The sequence below is a fragment of the Filicampus tigris genome, chromosome 17 (genome assembly GCF_054856515.1).
Source record: "Filicampus tigris isolate MCC_2025a chromosome 17, RoL_Ftig_1.0, whole genome shotgun sequence".
Classification (NCBI taxonomy): domain Eukaryota; kingdom Metazoa; phylum Chordata; class Actinopteri; order Syngnathiformes; family Syngnathidae; genus Filicampus; species Filicampus tigris.
This window is the reverse complement of record NC_141233.1, coordinates 2,633,407-2,652,429: the sequence shown is the minus strand read 5'-3', so window position 1 is coordinate 2,652,429 and position 19,023 is coordinate 2,633,407. Positions and strand designations below refer to the sequence as shown.

General features: G+C 41.1%; 6 non-coding genes across 6 annotated transcripts; all 6 read left to right on the top strand.

Annotated features, from left to right (window-relative positions):
* Positions 1-286: 286 nt before the first annotated feature.
* trnas-gcu (transfer RNA serine (anticodon GCU)) lies at positions 287-368 on the top strand. The gene has a single exon. It is a non-coding gene; the product is annotated as a tRNA-Ser (tRNA).
* Positions 369-700: 332 nt separating this feature from the next.
* On the top strand, positions 701-782 carry trnas-gcu (transfer RNA serine (anticodon GCU)). The gene has a single exon. It is a non-coding gene; the product is annotated as a tRNA-Ser (tRNA).
* Positions 783-1,779: 997 nt separating this feature from the next.
* Positions 1,780-1,861, top strand: trnas-gcu (transfer RNA serine (anticodon GCU)). The gene has a single exon. It is a non-coding gene; the product is annotated as a tRNA-Ser (tRNA).
* Positions 1,862-2,057: 196 nt separating this feature from the next.
* trnas-gcu (transfer RNA serine (anticodon GCU)) lies at positions 2,058-2,139 on the top strand. The gene has a single exon. It is a non-coding gene; the product is annotated as a tRNA-Ser (tRNA).
* Positions 2,140-2,344: 205 nt separating this feature from the next.
* trnas-gcu (transfer RNA serine (anticodon GCU)) lies at positions 2,345-2,426 on the top strand. Its single transcript has one exon. It is a non-coding gene; the product is annotated as a tRNA-Ser (tRNA).
* Positions 2,427-14,924: 12,498 nt separating this feature from the next.
* trnas-gcu (transfer RNA serine (anticodon GCU)) lies at positions 14,925-15,006 on the top strand. The gene has a single exon. It is a non-coding gene; the product is annotated as a tRNA-Ser (tRNA).
* The last annotated feature ends 4,017 nt before the right edge of the window (positions 15,007-19,023 follow it).

Below are 19,023 nucleotides of genomic sequence, written 5' to 3'. Positions count from 1 at the left end.
GAAAGTAACCCTCATCATATATCCAGCATTGTCTAGAAGTGTGTGCTCTTCCAAGTGATTCTGATCATTGTTTGAATTGCAAAGGAATCAAAGTCCTGCTCCTGCTTCTTTGAGGGAAGAGTTCGACAGTACCTGTTGTCATATATGGAGCGTTGTCTCGAAGTGCGTGTTCTTCCAAGTGATTTTAATCATTGTTTCAATAGCAAAGGAATCAAAGTCGACGTTTTTCGTCCACAACAGTATACACATTGGAGTCCAATGGACCCAGTTTAAGGTTATCAAAATAGATGAGGTGGCTGAGTGGTTAAGGCGATGGACTGCTAATCCATTGTGTTCTACACGCATGGGTTCGAATCCCATCCTCATCGTCAAGTGGTTTTCAGAAGCTCCTGCTTCTTTGAGGAAATAGTTAGAAAGTAACCCTCATCATATATCAAGCATTGTCTAGAAGTGCGTGCTCTTCCAAGTGATTTTGATAATTGTTTGAATTGCAAAGGAATCAAAGTCCTGCTCCTGCTTCTTTGAGGGAAGAGTTCGACAGTACCTGTTGTCATATATTGAGCGTTGTCTCGAAGTGCGTGCTCTTCCAAGTGATTTTAATCATTGTTACAATAGCAAAGGAATCAAAGTCGAGATGTTTTTCGTCCACAACAGTATACACATTGGAGTCCAATGGACCCAGTTTAAGGTTATCAAAATAGATGAGGTGGCTGAGTGGTTAAGGCGATGGACTGCTAATCCATTGTGTTCTACACGCATGGGTTCGAATCCCATCCTCATCGTCAAGTGGTTTTCAGAAGCTCCTGCTTCTTTGAGGAAATAGTTAGAAAGTAACCCTCATCATATATCAAGCATTGTCTAGAAGTGCGTGCTCTTCCAAGTTATTTTGATCATTGTTTGAATTGCAAAGGAATCAAAGTCCTGCTCCTGCTTCTTTGAGGGAAGAGTTCGACAGTACCTGTTGTCATATATTGAGCGTTGTCTCGAAGTGCGTGCTCTTCCAAGTGATTTTAATCATTGTTACAATAGCAAAGGAATCAAAGTCGAGATGTTTTTCGTCCACAACAGTATACACATTGGAGTACATGGACCCAGTTTAAGGTTAGCCAAATAAATGAGGTGAACGAGTGGTTAAGGCGATGGACTGCTAATCCAGGGCATTTGGGTGCTGTGTTTGTAGCCTGCTCACTGCTGCAGTCAAGACATCACGACGGTCACCGCGATCACATGACTAAACTCTCGCGGGATGTAGAATGGCCTCATGCCAACAGCTAGCAGCTCAATATCGAGCATTGTCTAGAAGTGCGTGCTCTTCCAAGTGATTCTGATCATTGTTTGAATTGCAAAGGAATCAAAGTCCTGCTCCTGCTTCTTTGAGGGAAGAGTACCTGTTGTCATATATTGAGCGTTGTCTCGAAGTGCGTGCTCTTCCAAGTGATTTTAATCATTGTTACAATAGCAAAGGAATCAAAGTCGACATGTTTTTCGTCCACAACAGTATACACATTGGAGTACATGGACCCAGTTTAAGGTTAGCCAAATAAATGAGGTGAACGAGTGGTTAACCCATTAGATGAGTTGGCCGAGTGGTTAAGGTGATGGACTGCTAATCGATTATGTTCTACACGCGTGGGTTCAAATTCGTGACTCGAAGTGCGTGCTATTCGAAGTGATTTTAATCATTGTTTCAATTGCAAAGAAATCAAAGTCGACATGCTTTTCGTCCATAACAGTCTACACATTTGAGTCCAATGGACCCAGTTTAGTGTTAGCCAAATAGATGAGGTGGCCGAGTGGTTAAGGCGTTGGATTGCTAATCCATTGTGTTCTACACGCATGCGTTCAAATCCCATCCTCATCGTCAAGTGGTTTTCAAAAGCTGCTGCTTATTTGAGGAAAGATTTCCAAAGTAACCCTCATCATATAGTGAGCGTTGTCTAGAAGTGTGTGCTCTTCTGAGTGATTTTAATCATTGCAAAGGAATCAAGGTCGAGATATTTCGTCCATAACAGTATACACATTTGGTCCAATGGACCCAGTTTAAGGTTGGCAAAATAGATGAGGTGGCCGAGTGGTTAAGGCGATGGACTGCTAATCCATTGTGTTTTACATGCATGGGTTCGAATCCCATCCTCATCGTCAAGTGGTTTTCAAAAGCTGCTGCTTATTTGAGGAAAGATTTCCAAAGTAACCCTCATCATATATCGAGCGTTGTCTAGAAGTGCGTGCTCTTCTGAGTGATTTTAATCATTGTTTCAATTGCAAAGGAATCAAGGTCGAGATATTTCGTCCACAACAGTATACACATTTGGTCCAATGGACCCAGTTTGAGGTCAGCAAGACAGCTGAGGTGGCCGAGTGGTTAAGGTGATGGACTGCTAATCCATTGTGTTCTACATGCATGGGTTTAAATCCCGTCCTTTGAGGAAAGAGTTCGTATGTAACCCTCATCATATATGGAGCGTTGTCTCGAAGTGTGTAATCTTCCAAGTCATTTTGATCATTGTTTGAATTGCAAAGGAATCAAAGTCGAGATGCATTCTGTCCACGACAGTATACACATTTGAGTCCAATGGACCCACTTTAAAGAATGGATGAGGTGGCCGAGTGTTTAAGGCGATGGACAGTTAATCCATTGTGTTCTACACGCATGGGTTCGCTTCCCATCCTCATTGTCAAGTGTTTTTCAGAAGCTCCTGCTTGTTTGAGGAAAGGGTTCAACACTAACCATCGTCATATGAGAAGCTTTGTCTGGATATGCGCACTATTCCATGTGATTTTAATCATTGTTTCAATTGCAAAGGAATCGAAGTCTTAAATGCTTTTCGTCCACATTATACACATTTGAGTTCAATGGACCCAATTTAAAGACAGACAAATAGATGAGGTGGCCGAGTGGCTAAGGCGATGGTCTGCTAATCCATTGTGTTCTACACGCAAGGGTTAGAATCCCATCAAGTAGTTTTCAGATGCTCCCACGTCTTTGAGGAAATAGTTCGACAGTAACCGTCGTCATATATGGAGTGTTGACTGGAAGTGCGTGCTGTACCAAATGATTTTAATCATTGTTTCAATTGTCAAGTGCTTTTCAGAAACTCCTTCTTCTTTGAGGAAAGAGTTCGACAGTAACTAATGTCATATATTGAGGGTTGTCTGGAAGTCCGTGCTTCCAAGTGATTTTAGTCATTGTTTCAATTGCAAAGGTATCAAAGTCGAGGTTTTTCGTCCACAACAGTATACACATTTGAGTCCAATGGACCCAGTTTTACAACAGCCCAAGTAGATGAGGCGGCCGAGTGGTTAAAGCCATGGTCTGCTCATCCATTGTGTTCTATACGCATGGGTTCGAACCCCATGCTCATTGTCCTGAGTGTTTCAAATGCTCCTGATACTTCGAGGGAAAAAGTTTGACTCTAACCCTTGTCAAATGTGTAGGATTGTCTGGAAGTATGTGCTCTTTCAAGAACTTTTAATCATTTTTTAAATAGCAAAGAATTCAAAGTCGAAATGCAGTCTTTATCCACCACAATGGAGTATAGACTAACAACCTTTCTTGATTTACAAAAGCTCCAACTTCATCTTGATTATTTTGAGAAAAGAATGTAGTCCAGTTTAACTAATTCCCCACAAAGAAGAACATATCCTGACAAATCTCATCTGCGATTGCAAGACATACTTGAGTCCAATGGACACAATTTAATGACATTCAAATAGATGTGGTGGTCGTGTGGTTAAGGCGATGATATGCTAATCCATTGTTTTCTACACCTATAGGTTTGAATCCCATCCACAAAGTCCTGTGGGTTTTAAGTGCTCATGTTTCTCTGAGATAAGAGTTCCACCGTAAACCTTGTCAATTACTGAGGGTTGTCTAGAAGTGTGTGCCCTTTAAAGAAATTTTCATCATTGTTTGAATTTCAAAGGAATAAAAGTTCAAACATATTCCTGGTCCACCACAATGGAGTACACACTCATACAACAATGACTTACAAAAACTTCAACTTCATCTTTGTTATAATGATAAGCGAATGTTCTCCAGTTGAAGTAATTCCCCACAAAGAAGACCGTGTGCTGACACCTCCTGCCATTATAAGACACATTTGAGTGTGATGGATCCAGTTTAATGACAGCCAAACAGATGAGGTGGCCGAGTGGTTCAAGTGATTGACTGCTAATCCGTTCTGTTCTACACGCACGGGTTTGAATCCCATCCTCACCATACTGAGGGGTTCAGATGATCCTGCTTCACTCAGAAAAGTGTTTGAACCTAACCCTCGTCAGATATGGAGGGATGTCTGGAAGTATGTGCTCTCTCAAGGAATTTTAATCATTGTTTAAATTGCAAATGAATAAAAGTTGAAACTCAGATGTCCACAACAGAGTATACACGTGAGTCCAATGGACCCAATTTAATGATGCCAATAGATGAGGTGGCCGAGTGGTTAAGGCGATGGACTGCTAATCCATTGTGTTCTACACCTATAGATTTGAATCCTATCCACTAAGTCCTGTGGGTTTCAAATGCTCATGTTTCTCTGAGGTAGGAGTTCAACCGCAAACCTTGTCAATTACTGAGGGTTGTCTAGAAGTCTGTGCCCTTTAAAGAAATTTTAATCATTGTTAAAATTGCAAATGAATAAAAGTCAGAACATATTCCTGGTCCATCACAATGGATCACTCATACAACCTCTCTTGACTTACAAAAACTTCAACTTCCTCTTGGTTATAATATTAAGCGATTGCTCTCCAGTTGAAGTAATTCCCCACAAAGAAGACCGTGTCCTGACACCTCCTGCCATTACAAGACACATTTGAGTCCGATGGACCCAGTTTAACGACAGCCAAACAGATGAGGTGGCCGACTGGTTAAGGCGATGGATCTAAGTGTTCGACTGTAACCCTCGTCATATATGGAGGTTTGTCTGGAATTATTTACTCTTTCAAAAATTTAATCATTGTTTTAATTGCAAAGGTATTAAGTCAAAACACAGCCCTGGTCCACCACAATGGAGTATACACTCACAACCATTCTTGATTTATAAAAAGCTTTAACTTCATCTTGGTAGTTATGATAAGTGAATGCTCTCTAGTTGAACTAATTCCCCACAAAGACCGTGTCCTGACATATCTCATCTGCCATTGATTACAAGACACATTTGAGTCCAATGGACACATTTTAATGACAGCCAAATAGATGAGGTGGCCGAGTGGGTAAGGCGATGGAGTGCTAATCCATTGTGTTCTACATACATGTTTTCGAATCCCATCCTCATCTTCTTGTGGGTTTCAGATGCTACTGCTTCTCTCAGGGAAGAGTTTGACCATAACCCTCGTCATATATGTAGGGTTGCCTATAAGTTTGTGCTCTTTCAAGAAATTTTAATCATTGTTTAAATTGCAATCAAAGTCGAAACGCAGTCTTTGTCCACCACAATTGAGTATAGACTCACAACCTTTCTTGACTTACAAAAGCTTCAACTTCATCTTGGTTATTTTGATAAGCGTATGCACTCCAGTTGAACTAATTCCCCACAGAGAAGACCGGGTCCTGACACATCTCATCTGCCATTGATTACGAAACGCTTTTGAGTCCAATGGAAACACTTTAATCACAGTGTGAGAGTAATCGACAGTTACAATGATATCATATTTAAAAGTTTATTTCCTTGAAACTCCTCTTGTGACATTTAGTTGAACTCACCTACTCAGTTTCCATCTAAGTTGAATGTTCTGAATAAAACTGTGAAACAGGAAGCTGTCAGCAGTTGATGGTTAAACCACCAACAGTTGCAAAGTGTAGACAAAGAGGAAGTACCTCTATTGTCATGTGTCTGAGTTGTTTTTACAGTCCTATTACTAGGCTTGTCTCGGTCTTCCGAATGGACTTCCCTGACATTCTAAAATGTGGTCCTTCGAGCCAGATGGTAACGCCTTCTCTTCGGTGGACGATTGACGACGACTGAACCAATCAGTGCACTATCAGAACCCGCTGGGCCCTGCAAGCCCTCCTTTCCACGAGGCCAGAAGTCGGACACCGCTCACCGGAGGAACGCAAACATCCATCCAACGAACCGAAGTTGCAGGAACCTAAGGTCAGTCCGACAGGATAGTAGGAATTGTTAGAGTTAATGATTCTGAAGCAGATAGTAAGGTGAAAACCTGAAGATAGATAGTAGGAATTACAGTGATCCCTCATTCATCGTGGTTAATGGAGGGACAGAACCCGCCGCGATAAGTGAAACCCGCAAAGTAGAGTCGGACTTATGATCATGATTATTATTTTATATGACATTTATTGTATAGTTTTATTTTGGGGGATGTGCGCCTCTGTTATGCTGTTGCGAACCCCAACATGGTTCCCACACTTCTAAATACTTGTTAAACAATCAATTTAACTATAAAACTGCAAAATGAAGACTATAAATACCAAGCTTGCAGGCTGTGATCAGAATTTAGCTTCGACCGACCGTGGCAGCTGACGAGCACGACGGAACCTTGGCTAAAAACTACGTTAAAATTTTAATTTTTATCATAAAATTGACTTACCTTAACTAGAATGCCATAGTGTAATTTATCCAATCCTGCACTTTAAAACGGTTGTTGCCATCGTGAAAAGTGAAAGTAAAAGCGTCCACTTCTTATTCTTCTTCCCTCATTCTTCTTCGCCTGCTTTTTCTTCTTCTTCTCCTCCTACTTCATTTCAAAAACGAAGAAAAAGCATGCCCGCCGGGGGCATCATGCATTAACTTTATCTTTGCACAACAACATCAATAAAGTCCTTTGGATAAAATGCAACGCGGGATTATAGTTAAGGTAAACTGTTTTAAGACAACCTAAGATAAAAGTAACAAACATTTTCACACTTTATTTGGCGAAGTCTTAAGGCGTCCGTGCTGCTGGACGGCCGGGAGCGCGCTGCGATAAACACAGCTGTTGTGCTGTACTATCCGATTTTTACAAAACTTTATTAGAGCAAACACATCATTACAAATATGGAGGAGAAAGTATCCAGCTTGACTCTGACTAAATCAACGGCACATTTGAATAGTGGACGAGACTAAGCGAGAGGCTGCGATGACGCACATCGAGTCAGCTCACGTACAGCACAGTGTGTGGAAAAAGTAAATCCACTTGTGCTATCAATGGTTGATCTCACGCTGGGAACCAGTCACCGCCTTTTATGAGTGCCTGCGGGTATGTACAAAGCCTCTGAGTCAACTCATATCTTTGAAACAATGCGTCTTTCTGCAATATAGCTCCCGATATGGCTGTGTTGTTTCATTTTTAATTTATGAATGCTTCTGAAAAATCCGCAATGCACTGAGGGCGCGAAAATTGAAGCGCTAAGTAGCGAGGGATCACTGTATTGTTAATAATTCCGAAGCAGATAGTAGAGAATAAAGCTTTCGAAGAGAAAGCTTGGCTTTCAGGACACAAATTAGTCACTTCATTGAGTGCGAATGTGAATGTTGTGTGAATGTCCGGAGTTAAGAGGAATCTAAAACTGGTGAAATGGTCGCAAGTATAAACGCCCAGAAGGTACCCGTTCCAATTGGGAGTAGAAGCTTGGTATCTGACACGACACCAGGCACGTAGCATTTTTCTCTGAACAAAGGAAAAATACATGAATAGAATGGTGAAAGCAAATAAGACCTCCAGTGCATGGGGTGAGGTCCAAGGAGGCAAGTGGGACAACAACTTGTTGTTGTAGGTGTAACCCAGGTTAACATAGTGTCATAAAATAAGAGCCTGTTAATAAAAACAGTCGTTAAGGAAATACATGCAATGTAAATACTAAATAGATAAACATATCTTAAAAGTATGTTACAAGGTTGAAAACCGTGCAAATTCATTAATTTATTAATGTCATGTCATGTCATCTTCCAAACCGCTTATCCCATATAGGGTCGCGGGGAGTTGCTGGAGCCTATCCCAGCCGTCAATGGGCGAAGGCAGACTACACCCTGAACTGGTCGCCAGCCAGTCGCAGGGCACACATAGACACTGTCACTGAGCGGGAATCGATCCCACGCTGCCCGCACACAACTCAGGCGTGTGTACCACTACACTATCAGCGGACCTCCAATTTATTAATGTATTTGTATAAAATGATTAATCTATTTATCAAAACTTATTTTGAAGGACACGTAGCGACGTAACGTCGTGACGCATGTGACCAGAAATGCGCACTTTATATTTTCTTTTTTCCCTCGTGCTTTCTGAATACGACGAAGGTGCAGTAAGTCCTCGCGGAGTTGCTGCTAAACGAAAAAAGAAAAAATAGAAGGAAACCGAGCTATCGAATGCTATTTTTGTACGGAGAAAGACTTATTTTTTGTATTTTTCACAACCTGTTCTACATTGGTGATGTACTAATTACTGAACGGGACTTGAGTGACTTGACGTGAGTTTAAGACTTGTATTTTCTTTTATGCAACGAACATTTTATAATATTGTATTGGTCAATTGATGAAAAAAAGAAGCTAAGATGTCAAATTTATGTTGTTTTATGTTAAAATGATGGCTGTAAACGGTGAATTGGTGCTTAATAGAATGCGGGTCGTGATACAATATCTCTGCGATGTTTTTTTTTCCACCTGCCACCGCCATTATTGAAACTGCGTCATTTTATTTGTATTCGTTTCATTCGACAGTAAACGGACTTTAACTTGCAATTGAAGTTACCCGATGTACTAATTGGGTTATTTATGCATATTATTTTGTTGTTATGATAGGCTACTAAGGTTTGATTCAGAAACGTCTGAACTCTTAACGGAGTTGGATTCTTTGTGCGAGACGCAAGATGGCGAGCCACCCACGAACCCCTTGAACTGTCTCACGCAGGAGCGGAGAGCAATTGCGGGACGTTTTAATATCCATTGGACCTGGTAGGATCTATCTGTTGTTTTCTCTGCTACACCGCAGTGGACTCTAAACTCAGGATTGACTATTCGGACATTCAGAAGAACATGAATGATTGAACCAGAGACAATTGAATACTTGGATTAGTTCAGTCTTTTGCTGAATTGTTTTGAGTTTGTACATTGTGTCACTTTTATTTTTTTGTCAACCATACATAATGATGCTGTAATGGTGTTATTGAATTGTTGATTGGTTTAAGCAACAAAGCAGAAATGGTTGAGATTTAAAGGTGGACTTAAGTGATTTGAACAAGATACCTGCCTTTACTGAACTTTATTCAAAACAAAGGTAGGGTCACATAAATAGATTTAAACGTAAAATTAGAATTTATTAAAATAACAACCCGGGTTGAGAACTGTATTTTCTAAACTAGATAATAGGTTTAAAGAAAAGGGATAAACAACCAAAAATATTACTTGAAAGCAGAGGGAATATATTTTCCTTACAGTTTTATGTAAATCGTATGTCCATTATGTGTCAATTTTGTGTGTCATTTGTATGTCAATATGTTTGAATTCAACTAAAAGAAGCCGGCAGTTTAAACTTATTCTTGGTCTGTGGTCATTCAATTGGTTTATATTAATTACTACTACTTCAAATAGTCGAACTTAGTTCTGATCCATTGATCTCTTTAACTGTAGTCACTCCAGAAGTGTTACATAGTCAAGAAGAGTTGAAGGAAAAAAATACGGTTTTCAGAAGGAGATTATAAAGGGTCAACACAATTTGTGCAAAAATGGAGAAACAAGTATGGTTTTTCAGGTGTTGTAGATGATAGTGAGGAATGGTTTAAGTGTAAAGCCCTCGTTGACCGGGCTAGAGAAAAATGAGCTAAGAAAACAGCAGAGGAAAGAAAAAAAAATGGATGAGGACTTAACAATGACCGCTACAGCAGCCATTTACTATTTATTATTTTATTAATTAACTGTCATTAATTATTGATAATAATCGAAATCACGATTATTCAAACGATTATTTATTTTTTTGCTACAAAACAAGAACAGGTTTAAACATGTAAAATATATTAAGACAAAATTCTTTGAAACACTGTAATAATTTAAGTTCCTTTTAGACTCAACACCATTTATTGAATTAATTATTTAAAAAAAAAAAAAAAGTTAAAATGTATAAATTGAAGTGTGGTTTTCCTTGTATAAACAAATAGTGCATTGGAGTTAATTTGCTATGCACTTATAAAGTGCCAAAGTAATAATATGCTTGAAGTAAAATGCCAATTTTGACAGAATAACAAACATGCTATTCATCTATACATTTAGACCTTTGTCTTGAGTTTTGTTTTTGTTTTGTTTTTTAAGTCATACTTACACAGTAAACAAAGTTAAAGTAATTTGCTTCTGATAACGTAAATCTAATATGCTGATTGGGTCAAACTAATTTAAATGTTGACTGTTGCATACTAGTAATCTATACAATACTTCTAAATTATAGTAGGCAATATATAAACTATTAAAATATAATGACCAATAATATGTTTGCAAATTTCATTTGAAGCAATTTGACAAAAAAAAAAAGAAAAGAAAAATTGACTTCATATTATAGACTACACGAGAAATTTAACTTAAGCCATAGAAATAATGTTTAGTATGGTTTCTATTTTTGTGCTAGTAAGAGTAGTGTATATTTGCATAAGATATGTTATTTAAAAGACATAAGCTGAATTGGACAACATGCCAGAAACACAGATGAAGCAGTCATGAAGGCGCCCCGAAACCACAGACAAAGAAACAGATGATATCATTTTTAGGCTTGTGAAATTATTGCAAGGCTTGGATTGCAAATTATTCAGAAATCACCAGGCCGCTGCTAGACATCATCTATGACAAACCAATGGCATTGCAAGACCAGGTAACATGGGTGCTGAGTGCTGACATGGCATTTGAAGAGATAAAGCAAGAATTGATAACCTCATCAGTAATTGCTTTGCCAAATTATGACAAACCTTTTGAGCAAACAGTGACAGCTAAGCAAGGTTTTATGACCTCGTGTTGATGCAAAAACATGGAACAAAAATGAGACCTGTGTCTTATTATTCACAACAACTTGATCCTGTGGCTAGAGCTACTCCTGAATGTGTCCATGTGTGTTGGCTGCAGCTTTGGGGGTCGATGCATCAGCGGGTGTTGTTCCATCCTTTAACTTTGAAGGTGCCACATGCAGTTTCTATACTGCTCTTAGAAACAAAGATGACATTTTTGTCACCAGCACAACACCTACACTGCACCGCGCTTCTCCTATCACAGGGACACATTAACATCATAAGGTGTGGTGCATTAAACCCAGCGACACTTCTACCCACACCAGTAGATGGCACGCCACACGACTGTGGTAGCCAAGTCCAAATTTCCACCAAACCCTTACCCAACCTAACAGACATACCTCTCCAGACTGGAGAAGTTGTTTTTGTTGACGGATCAGCTTAGCGGAAGACAGCCGCAAACAGGGCCGCAAACAGGGTGGGATATGCAGTTAAAACACAGGCCAAGATTTTATTTCATGCAAAACGTTTCAAGGGAGAGATGTAGTCATTTGGACAGACAGCCAATATGACTGGGGTTCAATGCATGTGTTCTGTCAACACTGGGCAAACCAAGGGTTCAAAACCACAACAGAAAAAGAAGTCGCCCACAAGGCATTACTTCAACAGCTACCAGAAGCAGTACAACTGCCCAGAAGAATTGCAATTTGAAAATGTGAAGCACATTTGACAGGAAATGGCTCAATCACAATTGGCAACTGCTTAGCTGATAAAGCTGCTATGGAAGTTGCCCAGGGGATTTCCCCAGTTGACACAACATTAGCACATGACCTGCTTGCAACAGAAACACAGAACACAACACAAGACATTTTGAAGTTACGACAAAAACAAGCACCACGTACATAACAACAATATTGGGAAAACAAGGGGGAAAAACTGATGACACAGGAATATCTAAATCCTTATATGAGTGGGCAGCAAAATTGACACATGGATTGAGTCATGTGTCAGCAGGAGGGATTGTAACACAGGTACACCAGCACTACCACACACATGGATTTACGCACTATTCAAAAAATTTTTTGCAAAAGATGTATTATTTGTTTAAAAAAACAACGCACAATACCAATGGATTATATTGAATTGAACAAAACACAAGGGAAACAATATTGTCTAATTGTTGACGTGTTTTCAAAGTGGGTTGAACTTTTTACAAGCACCCACAATGATGTGAAAACTGTTGTAAAAGCGTTATGTGAACGCATAATTCCAACATTTGGGATTCCATTTGTAATCAGAAGTGACAATGGAACACACTTTTTTGAACAAAGCAGTTACCAGAGTGGGTGAACTGTTAAACATTGACTTGAAGCGACATTGTGTGTACCATCCACAGTCAGCAGGAACAAACCAATGGAACAGTCAAAGCCAGACTCATTAAGACCATGAAAGAAACAAAGAGACAGTGGCCTGATTGTATTCCTATTGTAGCCACAAGAATGAAGATAGTACCTACGAAGGAGGAAGGGAGGAAAAACTCTATCCCCATTTGAGATTCTGTATGGACGGCCATATAGACTCCCTGACCTTGCACCAGAGTAACCATTAGCAGGGACTTCTATTCCTGTCCACATGAAAAACCTGTTTGATCAGAAAGAAATGCATAAGCACAATGACTTGCCAGAGTGTTCTGCTCCACAGATGTGCCAGGTCCAGATTGGAGACCTGGACTTCCTCAAGGTGCTGAGACAACCCCGTTGGGACAGTGAACGCTGGGATGGCCCCTTCCAGGTGAATGCAGCAAGTCCAACTGCTGTAAAGGTCGAAGGGCGTGACGGCTGGATCCACCAGTCGCAGTGCAAGCTCCTTCGGTTCCCTGTTGACGGGCCTAGCGACGCCAGTCCCTCAAAGTAGGATCAGCACCCAGTGCACTGACTGCGCATCGTCGAAAGACCACAGTTGGAGAGAGGGTTTTCCGTGCTTGCACACCCTTCTCGGGAAGATGGAGCAGACCACAGGTCGGAAGCTGACCGCAGTCCTGTCGGCTAAGTACACTGTTTGCATCCGTGCAGGACTGTGCCTGATGGAAGTTGTCACACAGCCTCTTGACCAAGAAAACACCAACATTGAACAATCGCCTAGTTGTAGACTGCTGTCTACCTCTATCCTGGGAAATCTACAGCTCCTGACGGACAAAACAGGGACAATGATGAACTTATGTATATGTTACCGGAGTCCAGAAAACAACCTCCTATGTTGTCAATGATGAAATGGTGACACTGAACAGTACACACAGAGCGAAAAGAGATTTGGAAAGTGCTAATTCAAAAATTCAAATTACACAGAACACTCCTGTTTATTTTGATGCAATTGGCTAACCCAGAAAGATAAATAAAGATAAATTATTGTATGAAATATGCGCAGCGTTTATACAGCTGCCATTTATAGGTTATCTCTTTCCTATTAGCACATATAAGCACACCGAACTAATCAATTATCTGAATCACAAGGTAAACACTTTAACAAATTTCACAGAAGCATTATTTGCGCATACAGCTTCACAATGGCATGCAACTTCACTTGTGGCTTTGCAGAATAGGCAGGCATTAGACATGATATTGGCGGAAAAAGGAGGGGTTTGTCAAATGATTATAACTGGTGATTGCTGCACCTACATCCCTCTACACACATTGTCTAATGGATCGTTAACAGAAACCCTTACACTGCTTAGAGCTTACAGGGAGAAAACTCAAAATATGGAAGTTATGTATGGAGTTGAACCAAAAGCCTTTTTGCAATGGCTACAGGATACATTTGGAAATTGGAAAGGTATAGCTGTCGCTATAGCTCCAATTATCATTAGTATTCTATTATTATCCTGTTTTTGTATCTCTTGTGGTATTCCCCTGTGCAAAATTTGTACTGCCAAATTTTTGGATGTTGTTGAATTGAAAGTAGCTGCTCATGTTACTGTAGCCATGTCTGAATACCAACAAGGTTACATGAACTCTGATGATGACGATGATTCTACTATTGTGTGAACCCTTTTTGACGACTTCACAGAAAAGCAATGCAGTTGTGAATGTTTGATGTTTCCGGGTTCATCTTGTACATGCATGTATTGGACCAAAAACAGTTTTAGTTCTTGCTCTGTTTTTGTGTTTAGCTACGGCTTGCGACAAGTTTCTGCCCTTTCCCATTGGGTTTTTGGACAGTTTTCCCCCCACTCAAGCAATAGCTTTTGGGTGATATGAATGTTTTATTTTATTTTAATCATGATATACAGGAGGGAAATGTGAGAGAAATTGACAGTTACAATGATATCTTGTTTAAAAGTTTATTTCTTTGATACTCCTCTTGTGACATTTAGTTGAACTCACCCACTCAGTTTCCATCTGAGTTGAATGTGCTGAATAAAATTGTGAAACAGGAAGCTGTCAGCAGCTGACGGTTAAACCACCAACAGTTGCAAAATGCAGACAAAGCGGAAGTACCTATATCGTCATGTATCTGTTTCTCGGAATGTATGTTGCTTGAACTCAATAAAATGAGAACAACGGGGGCATGGAGGCTGACAGACTGGAGGAGCAACCACCTCGAGTGGCCTCCACTGTCCCGCGCGTAAGAAAAGTCAGTCTTGGCTGGTCTGAGTTGCTTTTAGTCCTATCACTAGGCTTGTCTTGGTCTTCCGAGTGGACTTCTTTGACACACAGCCGCATATATGAGGTGGACGAGTGGTTAAGGCAATGGGTTGATAATCCATTGTGTTCTACATGCATGGGCTTGAATCCCATCGTCCTGTGGGTTTCAGATGCTCCTGCTTCTTTGAGGAAAGAGTTCGATTGTAACCCTCATCATATATGGAGCGTTGTCTGGAAGTGCGTACACATCCAAGAGATTTTAATTATAGTTTAAACTGCAAAGGGATCAAAGTTGAGAGGCAGTTCGTCCACAACAGTATACACATTTGAGTCCAATGCAATGCCGGTTTAATGTTAGCCAAATAGATGAGGTCGCATAGTGGTTAAGGCGATGGACTGCTGATCCATTGTGTTCTACACGCATGGGTTCGAATCCCATCTTCATCGTCCTGAGGGTTTCAGATGCTCCTGCTTCTTTGAGGAAAGAGTTTGACCGTAACACTCGTCAAATGTGGAGGATTGTCTGGAAGTATGTGCTCTTTCAAGAAGTTTTAATTGCAAAGGAATAAAAGTCAAAACGCAGTCTTGGTCCACCACAATGGAGTTAACACTCATACAACCTTTGACTTATAAAACCTTACAACTTCAGCATGGTTATTATGCTGAGCGAGCGCTCTACAGTTGAACTAATTAAGTATACACTCACAACCTTTCTTGACTTTCAAAAAGCTTCAACTTCATCTTGGTTATCATGAAAAGCGAATGCTCTACAGTTGAGCTAATTCCCCAAAAAGAAGATTGTGTCCTGACACATCGCATCTGCCATTGATTACAAGACGCATTTGAGTACAATGGACCCAGTTTAATGACAACTAAACAGATGAGTTGGCCCCTGCGCCGAGCGGCCGGCAAAAACATTCCTAACCAGGTCCTAACAGTTCCTAACCAATTCCTCACATCTCCTAACAAAGTCCTAACACTTCCTTACAAGGTCCTAACACTTCCTAACATGAGTCCTAACGGGTTTCCTAACAGCGAAGAGGGGCAGAAGAGCCAATCGTCTTTGCCGGTGGCCAAAGAAGCCAATCATCTACGCCGGGGGGCAAAGGAGCCAATCATGGTCCATTTCAACGCACCACGTAGTAGTGGCACATCTCCATTAAAGTAGTAGTAAGTATTAAAAATTACTAAGTGCAATAATATTGTATGCTTGTATACTATTTAATTTTTATGCGCACGAGTATGTTCATGAATACTCGCGATGTGGTTTATGAACATATAGCTTAGCTGCTTAGCTAACATGCAGGGGTAGTCGGCTGTAAACAAGCAAGCAAGCAAACCTAGACGGACAGGACCAGACCCGCTGTAGAAACCTTTACAGAAGGTAAAATACCATGGAATAATTGTGTTTTATATACAGATATATTATTATGGAGGACTTTTACCATAACTGTTATAGTTTGTCATTATTATTTTTGTTGTTCGTTTTTCTTTTTTTTTTTTTTTTTTTTTTTTTTTGCCGTCGTCGCATTGGTGGTAGATTAAGTTTAGTTTCGGCCGTGTTTATATTACCCAACATAATTGTGCCTTATCAGCTGAAATAACAAAGATTGGGAAACCGGGTTCTGGGCTGTTGTAATGTCCCTGTTCGCTCGGGGGAAATATACGTTGTCAACTGGCCAGAAGCCCGGACCCAGAATATGGAGTTCTACACTGACAGAGCTAAAGTTGACAATACGAAATCATATTTTTAGGTTATGCCCCATTTTCTGAGGTATCAGTATGATAAGTTTGATTATCTATTTAAAAAATAGAAGCTTATTTTGTTGAAGTTTAAACCACTGTACTCATGACTCATCATATAAAAAGTATTTTTAAATGTTGCATAGACACAACAAACCCTTACAAGATAATTGTATGCTACTCCTGTTAATTACTTTAGGAGCTGTCTTTCCCAGGCCAGTCCCATCCCCATCAGAGGAAAGTGGGCCTGTCTCTCCAGCTCTGGTAAAGTGGCTAATGTCTGACCTTTAGTAATTTGTTGGTTTTTTAAAATTATTTTCTCCTCACCAGAAATGTAGAATTGGTTTTGTAAGAGTCTTTGTTGTGGGAGGATACAAAGTGTGATTTCAGAGGGATTTCAGGATGGGAGGCTGTTGATGCCCTGGCAGGATACCTGGTTGAATGGAACAGAACAATAACAGCCCCAGTAATGCAGAGGTATCTGAAATTTTGAGGTTGTATTCATGTCTCAAGGAATTTGACCAGTCTCCTACGAGATACCCTCAAACCCAAAAGGGGTACTTTACCAGAACCTTGGAGAGCTGCGCATAAACTCAGTGGCTCTGCCCCAGGTCAGCAAGCAGCTTAAAGGTATGTGCATCTCGCATAACTGCAATACCCAAGCATCAGTAGGGACAATAAAATGATTACAAAAAAACATTGGACGGTAAACACATTCCTAACCAGGTCCTAACAGTTCCTAACCAATTCCTAACATCTCCTAACAAAGTCCTAACACTTCCTAACAAAGTCCTAACACTTCCTAACAAGGTCCTAACAAGGTCCTAACACTTCCTAACAGTGTCCTAGCATGAGTCCTAACGGGTTTCCTAACAGCGGGGTGAAGAGGGGCAAAAGAGCCAATCATCTTCACCGGCGGGGCGAAGAGGGCCAAAAGAGCCAATCATCTTCGCCAGCGAGTAAAGGAACCAATCATAACCGGTCTCTCAACGCATCACGCACGAGCGGCGCGTCTCCATAAAAATGAGTATTTTATTAAGTATTAAAAATTGCTAAGTGCACGTATCTTGGACGGTCCTATACTGTTTAATTTTTGTGCATATTATTATTTTCATGAATACTCGCGACATCTCTTAGTGACGTATAATTTAGCTTACATGCAGGCGGGGTCGGCATTAAACATCAAGGTGGGCTTTTACGGACCGGACCAGAACGTTTGGAAAATCTTAACAGTAAGTTAAAATAGTTCCGTAGCATATATTACGGACTAATTATTACGGAGATGTTGTGCCGTACGTAAGTGTTTGCAAGTGTTACCATTCGTTGTAACTTAATCATTACTTTTTTTTTTTTGGGCCGTCGTGTGGGTGGTCGCCGAGTAGGCCGTATAGGCTAATGACTACAATTGTAATTTATCAGCTAAAATGACAAAGAGTGGGAAACCGGATTCATACTAGGCTGGTATAATGTCCCTGTATGCTCAGGAGAAATACACTTTTTCAACCGGCTAGAAGCCCAAATCAGAATATGGGGATCGACGCTGGAGAGAATTACGCATTGCCCCCTCACCCCGAGTCCCGGTCAAAGTGTCCGCAAGGTGGACAAATTTGGGAAAAAGATCCCCCGCAAATGTGGCTACCATCAGGTAACTTATATTATTGAGTTGCAAATCCCTGAAATTGGCGGCACGGTGGTCGACTGGTTGGCACGTCTGCCTCACAGTTCAGAGGTCGTGGGTTCGATCCCGGCTCCGGCCTCCATGTGTGGAGTTTGCATGTTCTCCCCGTGCCTGTGTGGGTTTTCTCCGGGTGCTCCGGTTTCCTCCCACATTCCAAAAACATGCTTGGTAGGTTGATTGGACGCTCTAAATTGCCCCTAGGTGTGATTCTGAGTGCAGTTGTTTGTCTCTGTGTGCCCTGCGATTGGCTGGCAACCAATTCAGGGTGTCCCCCGCCTACTGCCCGAAGACAGCTGGGATAGGCTCGAGCATGCCCCGCGACCCTTGTGAGGATAAGCGTTATCGATAATGGATGGAAGGATCTCTGAAATTATAGAACCATACTAGCAAATGGATGGCACTTTAAACCCCCTGTAAGATCTGGCAACAACATGTTTTTAGGCTCAGTAAAAGTGAGCTGTAAATGTAAAACCCAGTTCTGTTTTCCCAGTCCGCAGCAGAGGAGACGGGGGAGGCAGCTGCGAGTTCAGATTCACAGAGCAGTGCAGCAGCTGTAAAAGTGGAGGCTTCGCAGGCTTCTGACTATCAGCAGGGATCGAGTGCTGCAAGCACATCTCAGGCAGCTGCAAGACTTGAAAGGAATTCTCTCTACTGCTCACTGTGTGGACAAGATGTGCTGGCTGATGAGTACACAGAGCACCTCTCTGACTATCACGTTGCGGAACAATGTGAACATTGTGGTGTGAAGGTGTTGGGTGCTGTTGGCTTGTCATACCACCTGGAGGACAGTCATGGATCAACAAATCTCCCCGAAAAACCTGCTCCTGCCCCTACCACAGCTCAAACGATGGCACCAGTGATGCGCAACATCACACCCTCTCCACAAGATGTTCCTGCTGCCGTCACTCCTGGAGTTACTGAGATGGTACCAGTGACTCAAAGTGGTCTACCACATGTTCCTGCCCCCGCTCATGCCCCCCCTACCACACAACCAGGGCACCCACTCCCTCTGCATTTTCCATCGCAAAGCCTTGCAAGCTGTC